This window comes from Vidua chalybeata, chromosome 3 (genome assembly GCF_026979565.1).
Source record: "Vidua chalybeata isolate OUT-0048 chromosome 3, bVidCha1 merged haplotype, whole genome shotgun sequence".
Lineage (NCBI taxonomy): Eukaryota > Metazoa > Chordata > Aves > Passeriformes > Viduidae > Vidua > Vidua chalybeata.
The window spans coordinates 68,768,599-68,789,691 of record NC_071532.1 but is presented as its reverse complement, the minus strand read 5'-3'; the positions used below and the strand labels follow the sequence as shown (position 1 = coordinate 68,789,691).

General features: G+C 43.0%; 1 protein-coding gene and 1 long non-coding RNA gene across 2 annotated transcripts in view; one reads left to right on the top strand and one right to left on the bottom strand.

Moving 5' to 3' along the window:
• Positions 1–21,093, top strand: part of FOXO3 (forkhead box O3) — an 88,423-nt gene that overhangs the window by 39,562 nt on the left and 27,768 nt on the right. The gene's annotated exons all lie outside the window — the stretch shown is intronic.
• LOC128784898 (uncharacterized) lies at positions 11,866–14,726 on the bottom strand. Its single transcript, XR_008429671.1, has 3 exons — positions 13,887–14,726; positions 12,551–12,714; positions 11,866–12,437 (listed from the first exon to the last, which is right to left on the bottom strand). It is a non-coding gene; the product is annotated as an uncharacterized LOC128784898 (long non-coding RNA).

Here is a 21,093-nt window from a genome sequence, read left to right as displayed (position 1 = left end):
TTTGCCAGATAAGAGGGATAAACTTGTGAACATATTTAAGAAATTACTAAGTTTCCAGAAAACAGACTGTTACTTAAGGGGCATGAGAACCATTATGAAGCCAGAAACAAACACAACATCCAAATCTGCTCTTGGATATACACGTGGCTCTTGCAAATTATGAGAGCTGCACATGCACAGGCTTAATGGAATCCTGATGGAAACCATCCAGGGCTGGAGTCTGGCTCCTGGTGAAATTAGGACTGCTGTCTGGCTAGGACTGAAGTTCGGGTCTCAGGCAAACTTATTGAGATGTTTTCTTCCCTCAAGGAAATATGTGTTTAGTTGTCAGCCAGAAAGACAGGATGGCTTGTGTGCAAGGTTTTTGCAGCATTGCTTAGTGTGAGCTCTGGACTTCTTCCATCTTATTTACTTACCCAAAATATGATCATCCTTCTAAGGAGAAACTTTACTTTTTTTCCCAGTAGCAGAGGCAGTGAACCGAGTGTACACTGAACACTGTGCTTCTGTTGTTTAACCCTGTGAGGACAACAGCCATCCAGCATTTCTGATACCACTGAGCTTAAAATGGCAGAATTTATGTATTCAGCCAAACCAAACAGTAGTTTCTTCAAGTGTCTGCAAATATGCATTGATAAGTCACCAGAGGGTCATTTACAGCTCTGCTCCATCTGAGGAACAAGAGCCAAGGAAGTAGGAATAGGCTGGAAAAGTCTCAGCCCCAGAGAAGTATTTGAAGTAGTGGGACAGCAGAAAGAAATAGTATTACCGAAATTTCTATGTTAGCACAATTTATGGATGTTAAACTTTATAACATGTTTTTAACAAAACATGGCCTTTTTAAAAAAAGATGTAGCTTCTCTTGGGGGAAGAGAGAAATGGGTTCAACAAGCAGAAAGCGTTCCCTGGTCTTCTTGGCCTCCTGGATAAACACCGTTAAAGGTTCAGGACGTTTCTCGGGAGGGGAAATCAATTTTCTGCACTCTTCAGTTCAATGCAGGTGCAGCTGTGGCCATACAGTAAGTGACTCACTCTGTGGCTATCTTTTTAATGATGAAACTATTAATGTGCTTCACTGCCCATTCAGGCATTTTGGTTTCTAATTCTCTACCCCTGGCTCCCAGAAATATGAATAATGATGCTTTTACCAGAGAGGTGGAAATGCTCCCTGAGACACACCACCAGGGTAGGACGTGCTGTTGGCTGATGCCATGGATAGTATTAGGGATATGGGAGTGTAATTGGCTTGAACTTCTGCTCACCTCTAGACTTAAATCCAAAGCTTTTATCAAGTTCAGATAAGGTCCCTACCTCTGTTTGACTCCCAGTAGAGCTCTGTCCTTCTGTGTAGTTCCTGGTGGTGTCTCCTCCATTCTGTTTGGGGTTTCAGGTGGGAATGCCAGCGTGTTGTGGATGCAATAGTTGAACCCTGGCCTACAAAACCCAGCCAGCTGAGATGATAAGGAAAGGCAGCTTATTACTCCATGAGCTGTCTTTCCCACATCAGGTAGATCTGCACCAGGCAATTGCATGAATCAGATGCTGATCTTTATTGCCATAAAATACAGCAAGGGAAATCCCATTTCTGAAAGTCTTTCTACTGTACACAGACCCATATGTATAGCATTACTCTGTGCATAGCAAACGGGACTCATATGTATTTTAATAATGTAAGTGTAATGTAATTATTCTCTTGTCCATCTGGCAGGTGGTGTTTTCATTAAGAAGTGAATAATCTAAGCTATAGGCTCTGTAGAGGGGGATGAGTATGGAGGAGATTCAGGTCATCTGCTGTGGGACCATAAATAGAAGCTAACAAGGGAGCCCCTAGCTGTCCTTGTCCACTAAAACTGAAAATCTGTTGCTTTTATTTTTCCTTTAGCAGACTGCTTGCAGGCTTAGAAGCTGGTCTATTAGTGAAAACTTTTCACCAACATGCAGTTTAATTCCTCGTTTATGGCAGTGGCTGGAAGTACGGTGTGAAAAAATAGGTTTTATATAAGAGAAAAAAACCTAAGTCCTTATATAAAGCACTCTGCATAGGAAGATAAGATTAAAATCACACTTCTGGAGGTGCCCAGTATGTCTCTGGGCATGATGTACTGATTGAAAAAGAAACTTAGATTACTTTGATTCCTTTTTATTCATGTAGAAGGTTCTGATTTAAAAGAAGGCAAACCAAAACACACAGAAGAATAACAAGTCTGAACCATCCTTCAAAAAAAAAAGTTTTAGGAGGAGTGTTGTGTGTAGCTTTCTAAAGGAAGTCTGGTTGCTCTCTGACCATCTGTGTGGCATCTTCTGTTTTCCAGACAACATTTTCTGATGTCCACATGGAAACAGGAGCAATTTCCTCTTTCCTTGTCCTAGCAGGACTTTTCTTGGCACAGCACAAGGCCTACTTCGAGTTTTGCCCTGGAAAGATATAAATATCCTGGCCCTGTCCCAGGAACGTTCAAGCAAGGATTAGGTTTTATTTTTTATCTTGTAGCATTCAGAGAAACCTATCAGGTTGACCAGGTTGGGAGGGGTTTTCATTCAGTAAAGCTTGTAGATAAAGAAAAATGAGCTTTAAAAAAAATTATTTTTAATCTATAATTTTAAATGTAGAAGGGGATCCTGAAATGGTGCTGAGCATCATTTGTTCATGTGTTTTGTAGCATCACCAGGCAGAAGGTTGAAGATTGTCGTTGCCCTTTTGTGAAGGTGCAGATTTCCATTCCAATGGGCTCGTTCTTTCACAGAGGATCTGGCTTATTTTCCTTCCAAGTAAAACTCAGGTTCAGTTGCTGTTCAGCCAGGGTGGAACACGGAAGCTGTCGCACCACCGCTTTCAAGGAAACACCTCCTAAGGGTGTTCATCAGCCTGGCTCCAGATAATGGGAAATTAAAAACAAACCTGAGCAACAGCCCCTTGAAAACAGCTTTAGAGGCTGGGTGCCAAACTGTTTAGCACTGTCTGGAGGTGCTAGTGTGTCTCTTCTCATTAAGGGTGCTGCTGAGCCTCTTTCTTTTGTGTGGGTGCTGAGAATACTTGAAAGGAGATATTTTAACTACTGCACAACTTACTCAGTGCAAGGAGCAATGGGAGTAGGGACAGTAAATACAGCATCCCAGGCAAATGGTGAACTAAAGCTTTGCCAGGCTGTAATAAAGCATGGGTGAGCCTTTGTCAGACATGCTTTTTTCTCTCTATTTAAAGATGTTATTTATCCCTCTGACTTCATGAAGTATTATCTGGAAAGGTTCACTGTGCAGATCAATCTTTATCCTAAGTCTCCTTTAATACACTCTGCTTTAGAGGGGGTTCCTTGGGTTCTGTTGGAGTCAGTGATCTCAATGTTTTGTGGTCTCAAGCAAGAATTTGTTTCTCTGAATACATCAAGCCTCAGTTTGTATATGTATGTATATGTGTGTGAAGGTCAGTGGGCTTGTCAGATACCCAATTGTAAATCCTGTCGCTAAATCAATTTCTTTTAATTAAAAAAATGTGCTGCTCTTCAGAAGAAGTGCACCCTTTCATCTGGACAAAATCCATTATATCCCAACACAAATATGATAGCCTTAAGCTCTCTGCTAGTCTCATGTTGGCTGCTTGTCTCAGTTCTGGTACATTGGAGGTTTGGAAATATTGGTGGTCAGAGAGAGGCTGTGTTTTCCCTTCCTCTGAGGGAAATGACTGTTGTTACTATTCTTACGTCACCTGACTTTGCAGCCTTTGAAGCAGAAAATGTTAATATCAGAAAACAAGTAGCCACACCAGCAGGTGAGAGATGGTCAAGCCCCGTTCCTGCTCCCTGTGGCGCCTGCACCAGAAGGAAGGAGAAGTCTGTCACAAGGGCTAAGAGCAGGACAGGATTTCGCATTCATTTGGTAATTCCCTTGGGGTTATACTCTTAGATGACTTAATGACTTGGTGTATAGCCCGTCTGGAAGATAAGCAGGCATAATTCATTGCAGGCAGGTTGTTCATCCTTTGAGATAACCAGCAACTACACGCCATAGGGAGCAGGGAGATAAAGACACTAGGCATCAGCAGCTGTAGTTCAAGGTTTCAACCCTTCCATCTCCTTCTGTGACCCAGAAGTCATTCACAGTTGATAATTCTGTCGTTTGCTTTTGTTAGAGAGAAATACAGTGGCAGTGGTTGGCTGAAGTGAGTGCATTTTCCGTTCTGCCCATGCCTTTCAACACAGCCACAGCATAGCTCTACCTGGAAGCAGGCATTCTTGTGTCACTTAGAGACTTCAGGGCTGTGTTAAAGGCTGGTTTTGAGAACTTACTGTAAATTGATTCCAGTTTTTTGGGTGTTATTTAAATAGTGATGGTTGTTCATGTACTGCTTGGCATGCTTACACATTGTTAATTTTAAGCTTCAGTGCAAGTGAAGCTTTTAAGGAGTCTAGTTTATGTGTTAGGTCCAAACTGAGGCACAAAGAGAGAGAGTATGTTACATAATATATACATAATAAATTGTAGTTGTTGATTTTCATATAAAAAGACATTTATTTTCAGTATCAGCAGGTATGTTTTAAAACTGAACAAGTCCCACACAACCATGCTGCTCCAAAGCCAACAAATATTAGGATCAAACATATGACGTGACTTCTCCCTAGTTAATATTCCCTCCTCCAAAAAATCTGTAGTCTGTAAACAGCAATCTAGATCTTGAGATCCCTTGCATGCAAAGATAAATGATTGTCTCAGTGGGTACTTTATGATGATTAGCTCTCAGTAAAACATTTTTATCTTGTCTGCAAAGCTTTTGATATGGTCATATGATGGCCACAATGTGATTCACAGTCTGTGATGTTGCTTTATTTAAGGAGGAAGGGAGGGACAGAAGGAAAAGTCTATTTTTGTTTGTTTGTTTTCTAATTACTTGGGCTGTTTTTTCTTTGACTCAGCAACTCTGAAGAGTACATACTGTACTACAGTAACCAGCCGTCAGGGCTGGGAAGTGGAGCGATGGTGATAATAGAAGTAAATATCCTGCATTCTCAGAGGGATTAGGAGGAGATGGAGGATTTAGTCTCATTATGGTATGGTGTGGTGTCACAATCCCTCTGCATCAGTGCTGTCTTGTATGTAATCTTTCAATCTGTATTTCTCAAGTACAGAGAACAACCAAGCAATCAGAGTAGTTTTATTTTCACTTTAGTTTTTTTTTTTTTTCATTTATGAAATGCATGTGTTTAGGTGATGGAAGCATTCACCTTGCACAAGAAACCATGCAGCAAACAAAATGGGTGTCTTCTTTTCCGTACTTCACCTGACAGATACGGTGCTTATGGCCTGTCTGGAAGTGTGTCCTAAGAACAGAGAGGAGAGTGATTTTGACTGCCATGAAATAATTTGATAATTGACGTGAAAAAAATTGGGTGACATGGAATACCCCCTACCTTGTGATGCTTTCTTATCAGTCTGCATACTACACAGCAAGAGTTGTACTCATCATGGCACACTATACCACTCAAAATGGTTTGAATCCCAACTTCCAAGGTAAGCCCTTACTACTTTTAAAGGTGTTAAATTACGTTTGTGATTTCAAATAATGAAAACGCTTGAGGCTGTAATGGATTGCAGGTGATTCTGTCTGCAATGGGAAGAAGTGCAGCCTGTGGACTGCTTTGTGCAGGAAGGGATCCTCACTAAAGCACTTGTCATCTTGTCCTGTGTCAACCTGCTCCGTTAATGCAGGACATTCACATGTCAGGGTACATTACATAAAAGACTTTCTGGCTCCTTAGGGGAACAGCCTCACTTTAGTTAGAGGGCTGTTCATTAGAGTTAGTTGGGTGCAAATTTTAAGCAGGATGTGAATTTTAAGCAGGATATCCAGGCAGAAGAGCTGGTGTTGATGGTCACTGGGGAGAAAATTTCTGGAGACTGTCTTTCAGAGATGCATGGCCTCTCAAGAACTGGGAATTGAAAACTACTTCTTACTCTATCTCATGGGCTAAAAGCCCTGCAAAGTGCATTCTTCCCCTTTGCAACCTGCTCCTCTGAGAAATCTCAAGTGATGAGGAGGCTTTGTGGAAAGGCAGTGGGCTTCTTTCACAGGTAGCAGCTCCTATCTGGTTCCTTTCCAGAGACTGCTGTTACAGATTTTTAATGCTTTATTCCATGCCTTTGCTTCTGATGTTCATCACAGCACTGAAAAACCTAAATATGCCCTCTTGCAGCCTTTAATTACGCAATAAAAACTGTGTCCAATTTAAAGTCTGCTCTTTTACCAGGGAGGGTGACCTGATGATGGCATTCTCTTGTGAAGAAACAGGACTTCACACTTGATGTTGATGGCCTGCCTTCCTTCTCTGTTCTTTACTGTATTTTTTTCATTTCTCTGATGATTGTAATTGCACTAAATGCATTTGATAATGCAGAAGTGACCTATTTTGTGCACAGTTCAGCTGATTCTGGAGTTGCCTGTAGGGTTTCCTAGCAAAGTTCTTCAGCTGCTCCTTGACTTACAAAAGCCTGATAAGTTAGGCATGGCCAGCACAACATACTCGAGGCAAGGAAAGTTCCAGGTCATGGAGGAGGATGAGCCATACAGGTATGAACGCATTGGACCGAGTGTTAGTGAGGCAAGCTGGAGGAACAGATTGGGATGAGTAGAATAGTTGTCATTAAACATATTAAACTGTTGGAGGCCCTTTGTACAAGTTTGCTAATATCCAGTGACATGGCCAAACATTGTGCCCCTGTAGGCTCAGCAGTTAATGTATGGTACCTCTGGCATCTGCAGTACCTACTGAACTATAAAAAAAATAGATGAGCTGGGAGCCATTACCATAAACACTGTCTGCAGCACTAACTCTGGTAACAGATTGTTCTGTGCCTCATTAAAAAGGAGATAGCACTGTCAGAGGAGTCAGGGCTTCATTTTGCCATGTTTGCTACATAATCAGTTAATTTTGCTTAATAGTGCATTGCATCGCAGATGTGCAGAAGGGCAGAGCAGTTTCCTTTTCTGCATAAAACCTCCACTCTGGTGCAGCTGCAATTTTAACAAAGTGTGTTACAGCCAGTGAGCTGACCTTAGTCACTGGCCCTGCCTTGACCTATCCTGGGCTCTCCCAACAGTCCTCTGGACAAGTGGCATGCTTGTATGAGTTCAAGGTACAAGTTCCTGAGAAGTTAGACACAGATGTGTATGAGAGTGGTCATTCAGTGTCTGCTGTACTTGTGCCTTTTTTTTGTTTTGTTTTTAATCTTATATAAGGTACTGTCAAGGGCTTCTACACATTTCAATGGAAAGTACTTAGTGCCTATCTTTCATCTAAGCATTGCTTAGAATGTGAAAGTTAGCATTACTGATTTCCAACGAGATGTATCTAAATATGTCTATCTTAACATGGATCTTTACATTTTACTTTCCTTTGAGTGCTGCTTTTGGGCAGATAATTAACAAGTCAAATACAGTAAGACAAAACATGCGGAGAAGCCAAGTTTAGATCCCTGTTTAGGAAGAGATTATTAAACATTACAATTCAAGGTTTTAGAAGATCAATGTGTTACACAGTAAAACAGCATATCCAGGAATTAGTGCTAATAGCAAACTGCCTAAATTTGTAGTGAAACTGGGTATATGTAAATGGTTTTCTTCAGATGAAAATTAATGTATTCCAAGTAAGTAAGTATATTCTGTACTCACATATCCCAGTCTGAGAATATTATGAGGATATAAATATAACTGAGTTTATAAACTCTGTAGTGTGATGTGAACATGTTGATTAAAAGAAAAACCCTGCAAAAAGTAATGCTAGATGTCCGAAGGGCCCTTGTTTAGAAGAATAGGTACACATGTAATTAAGTTCATCTGCCTTCAGAAAAGCAAGCAGGCAAGCACCTACTTAAATCTAAATGAGCTTAAGTTGTGTTTACTTCAAGAAATACTTAAGTATTGTAGTTAACCATCCACATAAAAGATTTTCCCCAATAAAGACTTGCACACACACAAAAGGAGAAAGGTATTTCAAAACCTAGGTATGATTACAGGTGTAAGCACTGGATTTGATTTTAGAAGAACCTTGATTTAGAAGAACTAATTGAAATTCTATGAGCGTGTCTTGGGTCCCTCTGAAAGCCGTGGCTTCTTTTAAATGCTAACAACTGAGGGAGGTGCTGGCCCTTACAGACTGATTTCATAGTAGCACACCCAACACCTTGCTGGATGTTTCTCCCCAGATGCTCAGTGTGAGGATGAAACCTTCTGCATATGATTTCTCCAGTACTGCCAAATGTGCGTCACTTTGAATATTTTTGAACTGAAAATCCACATCAAAATGCCAGTGTGTTTACAAACTTCACTGTTTATCATGCAGGGAGATTTGCAGACGATAAAGGGTGGGGTGGAAGGATGATGGTTCAATTGCTGTGCTGTGATATGACAAGCAGAAGAACCTTTTGGAAGCTAGCAGGTCCAGGTGAGAACTTGAATTCATAGGTGCCTGACATGGCTCCCTACCTGAGTCCAGACATCCTACATAGGAAGATTAAATCTAAATTTTGAATCGTGCCCTTTCTCTGCTTTTGAAAGATGAACAAAAACTTCTTTAAAAAATACTTGAATTTGCAGTGCTTGGTTGATTTCATCTGAAGCCATGGCTGTGAATTCCCAAGGTGGTCTCATGCTCACTGAGGCACGATGCAGAGCACAGAGAGGAGCGAAGAAGAATAAAAAGAGACAAGTGGACTCTGAGAGCCCTGTTTGGAGCAGTGCCACCCAACATGAGCCTGCACTCGCATCTTTGTGGTGAAGCTGCGTGCAGGCAGGCAACTGCCTAGACAAAGGAGCTGCTAAGGGTAAAACAATCCACTCATGCAACCACCTAATCATCTCCAGAAAATCCGGGGGGACAGTCCAGGGGCAGGTCTGGGCACCAGATCTGTTTCACAGCTGTAGCCATGGAATTGCTGTGCTTCTCTAAACAGATGCTTTTAAAGAAAAGGAAGAAGATTTGGGCTTGACTGGGGTTAGCTCTTAGGACAGTAGGCTGGAAGTCTTATTTGTGCTCTGTGGCTGGCAAGTCCAGTTCTGATAGTTGAGCTGTGTGGCCCATGGTGTCCGTGGCCATGGGCAGGCAGTGGTGCATGCTGCTTCCAAATTGCAGGTTGCTCAAATCAATGGTTTTGTATAATGGGGTGTACAGAATCTCTGGGATGCTATTTTTTTTTTTTTTTATTTTGTATTAAAAATTACTGGCAGCAATATGCCCTTCTGAAGCTGGCATACTTCTCCATTAGCCCTTCCACTTGCACATAGACACATACAGTCAAACTTGTGCAGCAAAACGTCACGTGCAATTTGTATTCTTTGTTTGAGAAGCAGCCTATAGACAAAACTCGTTTGCTTCTCCCTTTTGTGGCATGAAGCTGTTACTGAGGGGATTTCAGAGGTGCAGATGGGTTAGGCACCTGATCTCTGCTGACTTGAGTAGGAATCAAGGCATATGCTACTGCCTCTGGTGACTGAAAATCTCCCCACAGGTTTTGGCTCGCTGAAAGCTTTTTCATTTTGTTTAGAAAAGGATGAATAAGTCTTAAAATAAGGAGTGTGTGTTCTTTTGCTCGTTGGGGGTGAAGGCCTTGTCTTGTTAAAGCTCTTAGAACTGTACCTCTTTTTTCTTTTTTTTCTTTTTTTTTTTTCTGTGTAATTTTAATTTCTTTTAATACCTGCTTGTTTTCTGAAGTGCAACTTCAGCTTTCCTAGTGCTGATGAGGAGATTAATGGCCAGGATCCCAGCTGGTGCTGCGTTCTGCACCCGCTGCCTGGGGTGCTGGGCTGGGAACAGTAGGTGCTGCCTGCTTTGCTCCTGCACACCACCTTCAAAGTTAATCTGCTTTTAGGCTTGTTTGCACTCCCTTCTTGAACAATGCATGCTGTGTGCATTGTTTGCTTTTCAGGCTTTTAGTCAAGCAGAAAGGCAACTTTTGCACTTACTTTGTGCCAAAAGCGATGGAAGTATTTTCCCCATGTTCATATTTGGACTGAGTAATGAGCTTAACCCTTTTGAACTGCTGTAAAATAAGCTCAGGGAAAGAGTTTAAAAATTTCTGTAGTTTAGGCATGCACTGAAATGTACTTCTGCCTCACTGGGAGGCAGACAGGTATTTTGTAGGGAAGGGCAGCATGAAGGCTCTTTCACTGGGATTGCTAATGACAGGGCACAATAGCCTCACTGCTGCCTTATTAGCTCGGTATTACAAACATAATTCACAGAGTCTCCATCAATAGCATTGCCAGCTTTCAATATGTAGCAGGAGAAGCAAGGTCACCCTTAAGGCCTTGACTCATGGAGTTGTGGGGCAAAGCTCACAGCTCCTGCAGGCCGGGCAGTGCCAGCGGACGAGGCTCGCCCTGGAGCGAAGGCAGTGGCAGCATTGGTCCCACAGCCCTGAGGGCTGTGTCGGGGATAGACAGCTTCTTCTTGTGGATAAGGCAGGAGACACAGTCTGATCCTGTGGGTGGGGATTAGAGCCACAGGCTGACAAAAGAGCATACTGAATGAGTCTGCATCTTGGCCATGCACCTTGCTGGATGGTGGCACCCTTTTGGGAGGTGCTGGTGAACCTCCTATGCTGACAGTCCTGGGCTACACTTGTGGAGTGCTGTCTACCCCTTCCAGGCTGGCTTTTCATGCCCTCTGCACACAGGTGATGCTGCTGTACCAGGGTCTTCCCTCAACCTGTCCTCTTTTGGAAGCACTGGCAGAACTTTTCCCTTCCATCCTGCTAGACAGACAAGTTTCAGCATACCCCTTCTCCTGCTGCAGCAGCCTGGGGAGTGAGCCCTTTGGGGGGCTGGGGTAGCACCAGGGTGGTGGGTGCACAGCCTGAGCCCTGGCCCCTTGGCCAGCCCCTGATGTTGTGTGACATAGTCAGGTGACTCTGTTGTGGCTTGAATGCTTGCTCACATCCCCTTGGGTCCGGGCTCTAATCCTGGCTTGAAATTTTATATTGACAGAGTTAATTCCTGACTGCTTCAGACTGCAGAAACTGGTCTCTGATAAGGCTGTGTTTAATAAGGATATTCGTGGTAAAGAGCTTTGTTGGCTAGACAGAGCTTTACCTTGCTGAGCTCTGCTCTGTCAGATGAGGAGAAGGTCCCCTCCCAGTGCGCTCCCTTCTTGCAGCCTGGCAGTGTGGTGGAGTAGGAGACACAAGGGAGCTGGGGGGTGATACCTCTTTCTTCCTGACAAAAAAAATAGCCGCTAAATATCTTTACACAGTTGGCTGGAAGCAGCACACAGAGCCAGAGTAAATGTACTCTTGCAGTAAGTCTAAACTCTAAAGTAAATGCCAAAAATAAAGCAGCCTGCCTTACTTTTTCCACCTTACATAGCAGTTTCCAACCACATCAAGTGAAAATCTAGGTGGGTGTATAGTGTTTATCATCACTGAGTAATGCACATTGCATTAGCTGGGACATTTGTTTTGTACCTGACTACTGGTTTAAAAATAGTTTTAGTGAGGGCAGGAAAGATTATTTAAGTTTATATTGCCACCTAAGAGATTAGGAGTGTATTTCTGATTTGGGGAGGAAAGCTGGGAATGTAAGGAATACTTTTTTAATATATTTTTTTCCTTCCCCCTTCCACTACAACTGTAAGTGGGTTGAAAGACTGTGGAAGTGCAGTATCCAGCAGTGCAGTCTCACTTTCTGTGTGATCATGTCAGAGGGGTTTCTATGCCTGCATTCATCTGCAACAACTGCATCCTCCAGTATTTGAAAGCTGTTTACATAGGTGGTAGCAAAATTTTATGTCCAGAGCAATGAAAAATTGTAAACAATTTTCCAGTTTGTAATTGTATCCAGTAAATTTCATCCCGTTCTGGATACAAATATGTATCCAGAACTATACTGTCACTGATACATGGCCAGAGATGGATTGAGGATGTCCATGAAATTAGGGTGAGAGGCAAAGTTCAAGTCTACCCTTTCTTTACAGCCTCTAAAAGTCAGAAATATACCAAACACAGACCCAGAGGATATGTGAGAGTTAGCAGAAGGGGAATGCTGGTGCATCTGGAAGTGCTGGACAAAGAGAGCCTTGTTACCTTGCGGCGCCTTAGCCTTTGATGCATTCATTTCAGTCACAGGATGTTCAAGTTTAGCCAGGAGTTGGCAGCCAGATGGACCCGCGAGGCAGTTCCCAGGGTGACTCAGTCTAGGCGAGCATGAAGAGTCATTCACATAAAGGTAACATATTACAGTGTTTTATTAGAATTTTTTTTCCCTGGGTTTTCATGTTTTTGTAGTAGTACTTGGGTTTTTGTTCATGGTAGTTTTCCAGCTGATCACTGCTTCCTGCCTTCTCTTCTACCTGGTCATGCCTCCACCTCAGTGGAATGGAGATAGAGGGCTTCTGTCGACCTGGTCCAACGTCTGGCTGTTGTTGGTGGCCAGGTGGCCTTGCCTTTTCCAGGACCTGTCAGGCAAAAGTACGGTCAATGTGACAACTGTGACAGCGTCCCTGTATTTCCTCCCCACCTCCCCACTCCTTTGCTGTCCATGCTGGCATCATGGAGGATGGAGAAGCACCTGTGATGTGTGATTTAAGGCGCTTGTCCTGCTGCTCGTTGCTTGGTGTGATCCTGTTTCTGCATTCAGGCAAGCTCTTTAGGAAGAACTGTTTCACTTGACCTTTCTTTCTAGAAAGCTGTGGTCTTGAGGCTGTATCACATGGTGGTGATGGTGTTTTGTTCCTAAATGAGGAAGGTAGGAAAAGTACTGTATTTATTTATGCCAACTTTTCTCAAGAGGGAGCTGAATAGGAAAGTTTCTCCTCTGAGTCAGGGTAGACAGATTTCTCCTTTGGACTGAGATTTATCAGTTTCTTATCTTGTCATTTGATGCTTGCTAAATTGTTGCAGAAGCACCAGAGTGAGGAGCTAGTGATCTTTTTTAGAATTAAAAGAAATTTTAAAAATGAAGGATTAAATAGTTTATTCTCCAAGGCTGAAATTACAGATATTAAGTGCTTTGTCTGTTTTATTGTTAGACAAACCTTTATTGTTTGTTAGAAGTCATTTATTTGAGAAGGACAAGAAGAAAGTCTGTAGCACCTTTTTGTTGGTAGAGATGAATTATCATGTTGTTTCTATTACTAATTCCTTTTCTCATACCTTTCTTCCTGCCTGCCTTCCCCATCATTTGGGGCATAAGTGTTTGCTTCCAGTCACCTTAAGAGAAACACCATGATCTTGAGATAAATTTCTGCTTTTTCATATGCTATTATTATGATTTGGTTTATTTCTCTGGGTATGCAAGGATGAGAACAGCTTGCACAGACCTTGTAATCCCAACAATGAAAAGGGAGACATTAAAAAAATATCTTCAGGAAGAGAGAAGAAGAGAAAATCACTATGGTCCAGCTTCAGATGTCTCTGTGCCTCACATGAGCAGCAGGGCAGTTCTGATCTTGGGGCCTCTGAAAGAAGCCTTAAGTGTCAGGATGCTTCACTAGCCTCTACTCCCAGCTTGGACATCCAGGATGCCTAAAGGTGTGCCATGGAGCTTGTCCCTCTCTTCCTTGCCCTCTATCCCCAGCATGGCATGCATCTGCAGCTGAGGATGTAGAGGGGGTATGCCCCAATCCTGGGATGGTTGCTTCAGGGATGTGTGTATTGTTGGTTTGGTATCAAAGTGGTTTTAAGAGCAACCAGGCAGGCAAGACAGCAGCTGCTGGTAAAATAACTTTGGGAAGGGGCCTCAGGAGGGATTAAGATACAATGCCGAAGCTATTAACTGGGAAGATGCTACCTCCTCAGCTTAAGTTTTTTTTTGCCTGCATTAAGGAGGAATAGGTCAAAGGAACTGCCAAGAGTTAAAAAAACTCTTCAGGCAGAAAGTAGGCAGTTGTTTGAGAGCCACTCACCAGGATCAGACACCTTGCCTGTAAGGTTGCAGGAATCTCAGCTTCTCAGCAGCTCCTGGAACATGTATTGGCAAGGGACCAAGCTAGGAGAGACAAATACCCTCTTTTGAGTCAGTTTTAGAAAGCATTACACTGCCTACCTTCTGTTACTAGTAAATCGTATCTTGATTTGAGAAAGCTGTTTCATGGGGTCACTGTCATCAGCAGCCAATAGGACTTGAGGTCTCTGAGTGCCACTTCTCAGAGCTGTGGTCACAGAGCCTCAGTGGGCACTTTTGGACAGGGAGAAAGGATGCAGCCACACTGGAGAATGCCTGTTGCAGCTTGATGCTCTGTTGTACACTGACCCTTCTTGTTCACTGAAAGGTTGCTCAGGCTGCCCAGGAAAGTGATGCAATCACCACCCCTGGAAGCATTTAAAAATGTGTGGATGTGGCACTTAGGGACATTGTTTAGTGCTGAACACACTGGGTTTAGGTTAGTGGTTGGACTTGATGATCTTAGGTCTTTTTCAGCCTTAAGGATTCTGTGATTCTATGACCCCTGCATACTTCAGGGGAAGCAGTAAATCCTTGCTGGCCCTTGAGAAGGAGGGTGCAATGAGACTTGGGCAGATAAGGTCAAGCACTTCCCAGCCCTCCAGCAGCAGTGCTGCATCTTTTGTTTGAGGCAGTTATGGCGACATGTACCTGCACAGCCTTCAGCTTAAGGCATGTAGCTCAGGACGCCTGAGCTTTTGCAGTCTACTTTGAAGTTGCTTCTGCCTTCTCTGAGGGTTTTTAAAAATATACTTTTCCAGTGAACAAGAGTCTCAGTCTTTGCCCTTGTGCTTCCTCTCCTATCGCACTCCAGAAAAAGGAGTTGCTTGGCCTCACTGGCAGACAGTCTCTCATAAATCTCTATGGGACAGATGGTTCATCATTTATTGCCCACTTTACCCCACCAAATATTTTCACATTACTCCTGTTACTTGCTGGTCTGATTTTCCTATCCATTTCCCCATTCTTATCCAAATAGTTATCCAAGGCCTTTCATGCACACAAAAAATCCTCAATTTAGATGCATCAGTTTTGAAGAAGTCTGTATCCTCTGCTTTGGGTATGGTTTGTCCTCCTTGTCTTCTCCCTAATAGAGATTGGTGTTGCAGAGAAATCTGTGGCTATTGGGTTGCCTCTTGCCTCCGCTCTCTTACTTGAAGCATAAAGACTCTGAATTTAGGAGGCTTAAATCATGTCCTTTCCTGGATCTCTTCTGCCACATGTCATTTCTTGTATGTGAAGTTGTTTATTTGGCTAAATTATGGCAGTCTCTGGCTTTTGCTATCTCTGCAGACACATATGGTCCTGCTGATAGAGTCGTGTGTGTCTGCCTCAGATTTGTGGGTGACAGTGGCATGTGCAGAAAGAAATGGGTGGAGTCGGCCGCACTGTACAGCGTGCAAGGCTCTGCAAAATCCCTATCTCTGGGAATTCCTAGTCAGGTCTTATCAGTCACGTCCCGATGCAGTGAGTTGTAGAAATCAAATTAGCAGACAAGTCAATTGCTTACGTCAGTCAGAAGTTTTGCGGTGGGGATGATGTGATAGCCCAGGGCCCTTCACTGGGTAGCCTTCCTGGGTTTGATTACAAGGGCTCTAACAGAGTGAAAACCTGACAGTGCAGTTTCGCTTCTGTTCTGCTTTTTGGTTTTCCTTCTTTCTTGCTCAAAAGACTTTTCCTCAGTGTAATTTGGGGCAAGCAGAGCAGAGACTGTGTCCTTGTTATAAAAGTAGAGAAAGCTCTGCTGTGTTATTTTACTAAACAAGTTGTTGTGGCATACTACATGGTTCCTCACATCACTCAGTTGTTCGTTAGTCTGTTACTAAATGACAAGCATACTAAATGACAAGCTAAAAAACAGAAGACAGTACAACAGTCCATTAAAGTTCATATAGGATATCAAATATTCAAAGTAAGGGATGTAAAAAGAAGCTGCTTGCTGTAAATACTAATACCTGTAGCTGCATAAACATAATGAAGAAGTGCTGTGCACCACCAAGCAGTGGACTGCTGCTGACAATTCCACAACTGCCTGGGAATCCCTGTAGTTATTTATTTCCAGAGAGCTGCTACCACTTCAGGGAAAGGTGTCCTTCAGAAGCTCCAGCCTGTCATGTGAGCCTCTTCTCCTAAACAAACACCTTGGCCAACTTGAAATTGGAGGCAAGATCAATTACTTTCAAGCTCTCGGTGTCATGGAGTAACAAGAAATGATGTTATTCATTTCTTATGTCCAGGGCAAAAGCAATGGACCTCAGGCTTAACATTTGGGAGAGCTTTTATTTTTTTTTTTTTCCCTGTACTGCTTTCTCTGGAGAGTTAACATCATATGCCATTATATCTTCTAGTAATTCTTAACTGTCTTTGAAACTGCAAGTGCCTGTATCAGCAAACTGGGACTTAACTTCCCAAGCACGGACAGCAGGCAGGCTTTTAGGTTTTTTTAAGGGCAGGACTTCTGAGTAAAAGGATCAGAGCTCCCATCAGATCTTTCAACAACAAATCCCAAATTCAACAACAAATCCCACCTTTTGGAAGAATCTCCAGCCTTAAATGCAAACACTTAAGGCAATGGAGAATCCACCCCATCTTCAAGTGTGTTTTTCAGAAGGTTAATTACCTTTGCTGTTAATATGTACACGCTATTCCTGCTGTGGTTTTGATTTCCAAATACTTGGGCCTTTTTAAGGCTTTGTCTGCTATTAATATAGTCCCCAGCCTCCTCTACCCAAATCTGTAATAAATTAGTTTTCAAGGCTTTTGTCTGTAGTGATTCTAAAAATAATTTCTTATTGGAATCCAATTGAATCCGAGGGAAGCAAGGTGATAATCAAATGATGTCACCCTCACGTCTTGCACTGCATCTCACTGCCTGCCAAAACTAGCAACTGTTGCTATGTACCCAGGGGAAGGTGATACTCCCAGGCTTTTCTTGGTGCTGGAAAGCTCTCCTTTCCAGTGCTTGTCAGGCCTCTGGGAGCTGCTGACGTCTGTTCCAGGCTTTTCATTTTACCCTTATGTGTTGGGACAGTCATGGAGAAATGTGGATCATATCCTGTAGGATGCTTGGGATTTTTCCTGTTCCCTGAAGAAGACTGTTTCTATCAACCACTGCAAATCTGGAGGACTGATGTGATTTAACCCGTTAAGTGCCTGCATTGCAGTGCTTGGGCTGTGGGGTGGAAACCTTGCTGCAGTATGTGTGGCAATGTCCAAATACCCATCTAACAGGACAGTGGCATGACACCATGACATTTCTCAGACATTTTTCTTCTTTTTCTCAATAGCTTCCCCGAAAACTTGTCTCATGGGACTCATCCCCCAGCTTTTCTATAGGTACTTCCTGAAGTTAAAAATACCTCACCAGAAGAGCAGAGCTCATTGTCATTTGACACATGGGGGTCCAGGAGTTCTTTGATAACAAACCCAGCAGTGTCCCCAGATGACTTCCATGCATCTGGGACTCAGGGGGGAAACCTGGGAGTAAAACAAGACAAATGTTCATAAGGCTCCCTCTGGTTAGTGCCAGTGCATCTTGGCAGTCACTCCCTGCCCTGTCTGCATTTAAAAGGGATTGCTTGCAGCTTTAGTCTTCATTTTGCTATAATTGTTATCTAAACATGCAAACACTGTCTTTGTGGTTTTGGGCAGCAGAAGGGTGCTGAATCTCAGGCAGCCTGAGGTACAATCCTGGATTTCATGTTTTATTTCAAACATGCATGGCTGCAAATAGCATTGTGCTGAGTTCCGGCAATGTCCTAATTCTGTGGATGGAGTGGGGGACAGAGAGGGGCAGAGCAGAAGAAAGCACTCTGTGTTCACTGACTGGTGTACCAGAATGATGGGGTAGGGTTGAAGCATCGAGGCGTTTTATGGTGTCACAATTCCCAGGGACTCTTTCCCAAGCATGTACACTGTCCCTGTATATAGCAGCAATCCAGAGCTAATTGACATGTAAGTGCCACGGGGGAGTAAAGTTATTTGAAGTTCTTAAAGTTACTTTGTCTTTCACCAAGTGAAAAAATCCAAAGTTATCCAGGTGGAAAAAAGGAGAGGAGGAAAAACCCAGCAGACTACCAAACTGTGACTTGTTCAGACTAGCTTGTGAAAGTATCTTGAGGTCATCTATCCTGAAAACCTTTGAAATTTGAAGACTATGGACTCTTGTCTCTTGGCACTCTGCCGATTCCTTCTCCTCCTCCTAGCAGATTCTGTCTAACAGTTGCCCTTTTTTTCCCACTTTTAAATACCCTGAATACAGAGCTTGCTCATTTTCTTCATTGAGATCTAAGGCCTTAAGGACTGTGTTGAAGTAATGAAAAGGACAGCATGTACTGGATACTGCAGCCAAGGGAGAGGGGGTGTGGGCAGAGGGAAGAGATGACCCTGCTTCCAGGCTTTGGTCCTAATCCTGCAAACTTTTTCTCATGTGAAGAGTCCTACAGAGGTCAGCCAGACATTTTGCACGAACAGCAACTTATTTGCTATTTGGCATCATGCTCGAATTATGCTTAAAGTAGTCATAAAAACATGGTCAGAGTTTGTGATAAGGCGTGGATGGAGTGCTTTAAGCCAGCTCAACAGGGAGTCTGCTGAAGACATGCGTGGGATTAATTAAATAGAAATTTTGTGTGTTTGGCAAGCATGGCTGGGTTTGGCTAAACTCTAAGACTCGGAGAAAGTGTCTAAAAGAATATATAAATGCAGTGCCAGCAGTGTCCAACATGCACTCCCTGGCATTGCCCTCAAGAAGGAAGGCTAGCACATGATCTTGCCAGGAATTATCTGCCCAGGTGGCCCAGTTCCCTGCATGCCAGTATCTTGTGTACTCCCGTGTTTGGCTATCAGATCGGGAGGCAGCGTTCTGAACCACCCAGTGATCATGTTGCATTTGTGATTACATTGTTGGCTCTTGCAGTGGGAACCATTTGCTGGGGCCTGAAGGTGCAAAAGCAGCTCTGCTCGTGCAGCCCTGATCCAGGGCTATTGCTGGCAAACATGATGTTGGGCAAGCAAGCAAAAATTTCATCCTGTTGTGCTCTAAAACCTTACGACTGGTCTCCTAATACAGAAGGCCTTGGCAGTTGATTTTGTGGAGAATCAGCTTCAGTCCTTACTTTTCTGCTGAACTGATATTTTCTAGAATATGCATATATTTCTTAGCTACTTTACTAAAATGCAACTTACTAAAATGCAGCTTGTTGCATGGAATCCAAAGTGTCCAGCACTTCTGAGGTGTTGGTAAAAAGATGCTCCTCTGTACACAGAGCCTCAAGGTGTCTCGCCATCCTGACTTTAATTGCTTTTGACACACTCATTTGAGGGCAGTGGGGCGGGGAGGGGACACAACTCTTCAGTGTGAGTTAAACAAGAAGAACCCAAGTGCTGCCTGCTCCAGCTTGTGCAGGCAGAGTGCCACGGGGGCAGCAGCTGATGAAGATGGCAGCTGCTGCAGATGCAGGAAAAGACAAGTACCCAGCTGCTCCCTCCTGCCACCTTCCCCCTGTGTTGACAGCATAGCTGTTTGTCCTGCCGAAGCCCTGTGTGGCTATCACAACCTGTCTCCCCAAATACCAGAGTATGGTGGAAGGCCAGGCTGCTCCCAGCTTCTTCCTCCTTATTTCTGTGTCACAGGAGGAAAAAACCTACATGGAGATACGGTGTTTGGGGTCATCCTGTTGTAGTTATGATGATGGCAACAATTTACAGCTGAAGCATTTGATTGTTAACCTTATAAAAATATGCCATTAAATACTCTATTTAGCTCCTCAGGGGAAGTAGCCTAGTTTCTTTTTCATTTTCCTTTTCTTATCCCTGTTTTGGCATTAGTGACTCAGCTGTCACTCTCCTGTGGAAGGGCTGCTGGTGTCATAGCTGTGATTGGATGGCACCAAAAATCCATTTCTGCTGAAAATAATTAATATGGTGCATTTTCACCTCAAAAAGAACCTGTTACAAAACTACTAGAAGGTTTTCATTAACTTTTGCAAGCTTTGAAGCTTGCCTGTGAACAAAATAGGAAATTTCTGTGTGTCTCCTCTTGTTTATTCTTGTCAGCAAGGCAGAGTCTGGCAAAGGCTGGTGCACATTTACCCTACACATTGAGGGCATTCCTGTTCAAGCACACAAAGTAGTTCATATGCATTTAGACATGCAAAAAAGCCTTTGCAGGTGAGAATCTCACTTTGCAACAGGCGCATGAGCAGATCCTTGTAAACAGAATTAATTTCCACTAGCTCTGAAAAAAGTCAAACTGGAGACGAGTGTGGACTCTTCCATCTCTTTTTTTTTCATTCCCCTTTTTCTAATCTTAATCAGAAAGTGGCTGGTTCATTTCTTTTTTCCTAGATATCCCATCTCCTCTAAACTTCAATCATGGGAGGGGGGGGAGGGGAAGAAGAAGGAAATAAAAAGCACAAAGCCAGTAAGCCCATTTTATATTTTGCATATTGTCTCATATTGCAAAAGTATTAGCAGACCTGTCACAATGTATGTACATCTCAGGGTTCTAGGTGTAGTGGGTCCTTTCCCCTTCCGAAGGAGGGAAAATATCCCCATAAGTATTTGCCATTGCTCACTCTTTTTGCCCTCATCTATTCAACTGCAACTTGAAGGTGCTTGTTTCTTGTGTACTTTGCTTATGAAAATGATACCTGGCATACTTAGGAGACCTTGCGTTCTTGAGTTATGAATGCTGTGAACAGTGTCATAAGAAAAAGATGATGTACAGAGGCATCGTTATTCTTGGCATTGCCCTTTAAAATTTGCCCTGTGTCTTGAACATGTAGGTGTTGAAAAAGAGCTTACTTCAAGCAGTGTAGTTCCACTAATAAAACTCATCAGTTTTCCCCTAAAAACCAGATGTGGCCTGTGTCCACCCTACCCATGTGAGATCTGGGATAGTTTCTCTAAGAAGTAGAAAGTTACATGAGAGGGAATATATCTGAAGGAATTGTAGGGCCATCTCAGAGTCCATACAACTACTGCAACCCGAAATCAACCTCAAATTAACACTTTCATTCAGCAAGTCAAAACTTTGAATTTTCCAGAGTATAAGATGGTATCTGTGAAGTTGTCTCAAGGCCGGTCCCAAGGGTGGTTTGTGCTAGCAAATGAAAGCAAAACAAGTCTCTTGATTTTATTTTCTGTAGAATCTTTATGGAGTTAGT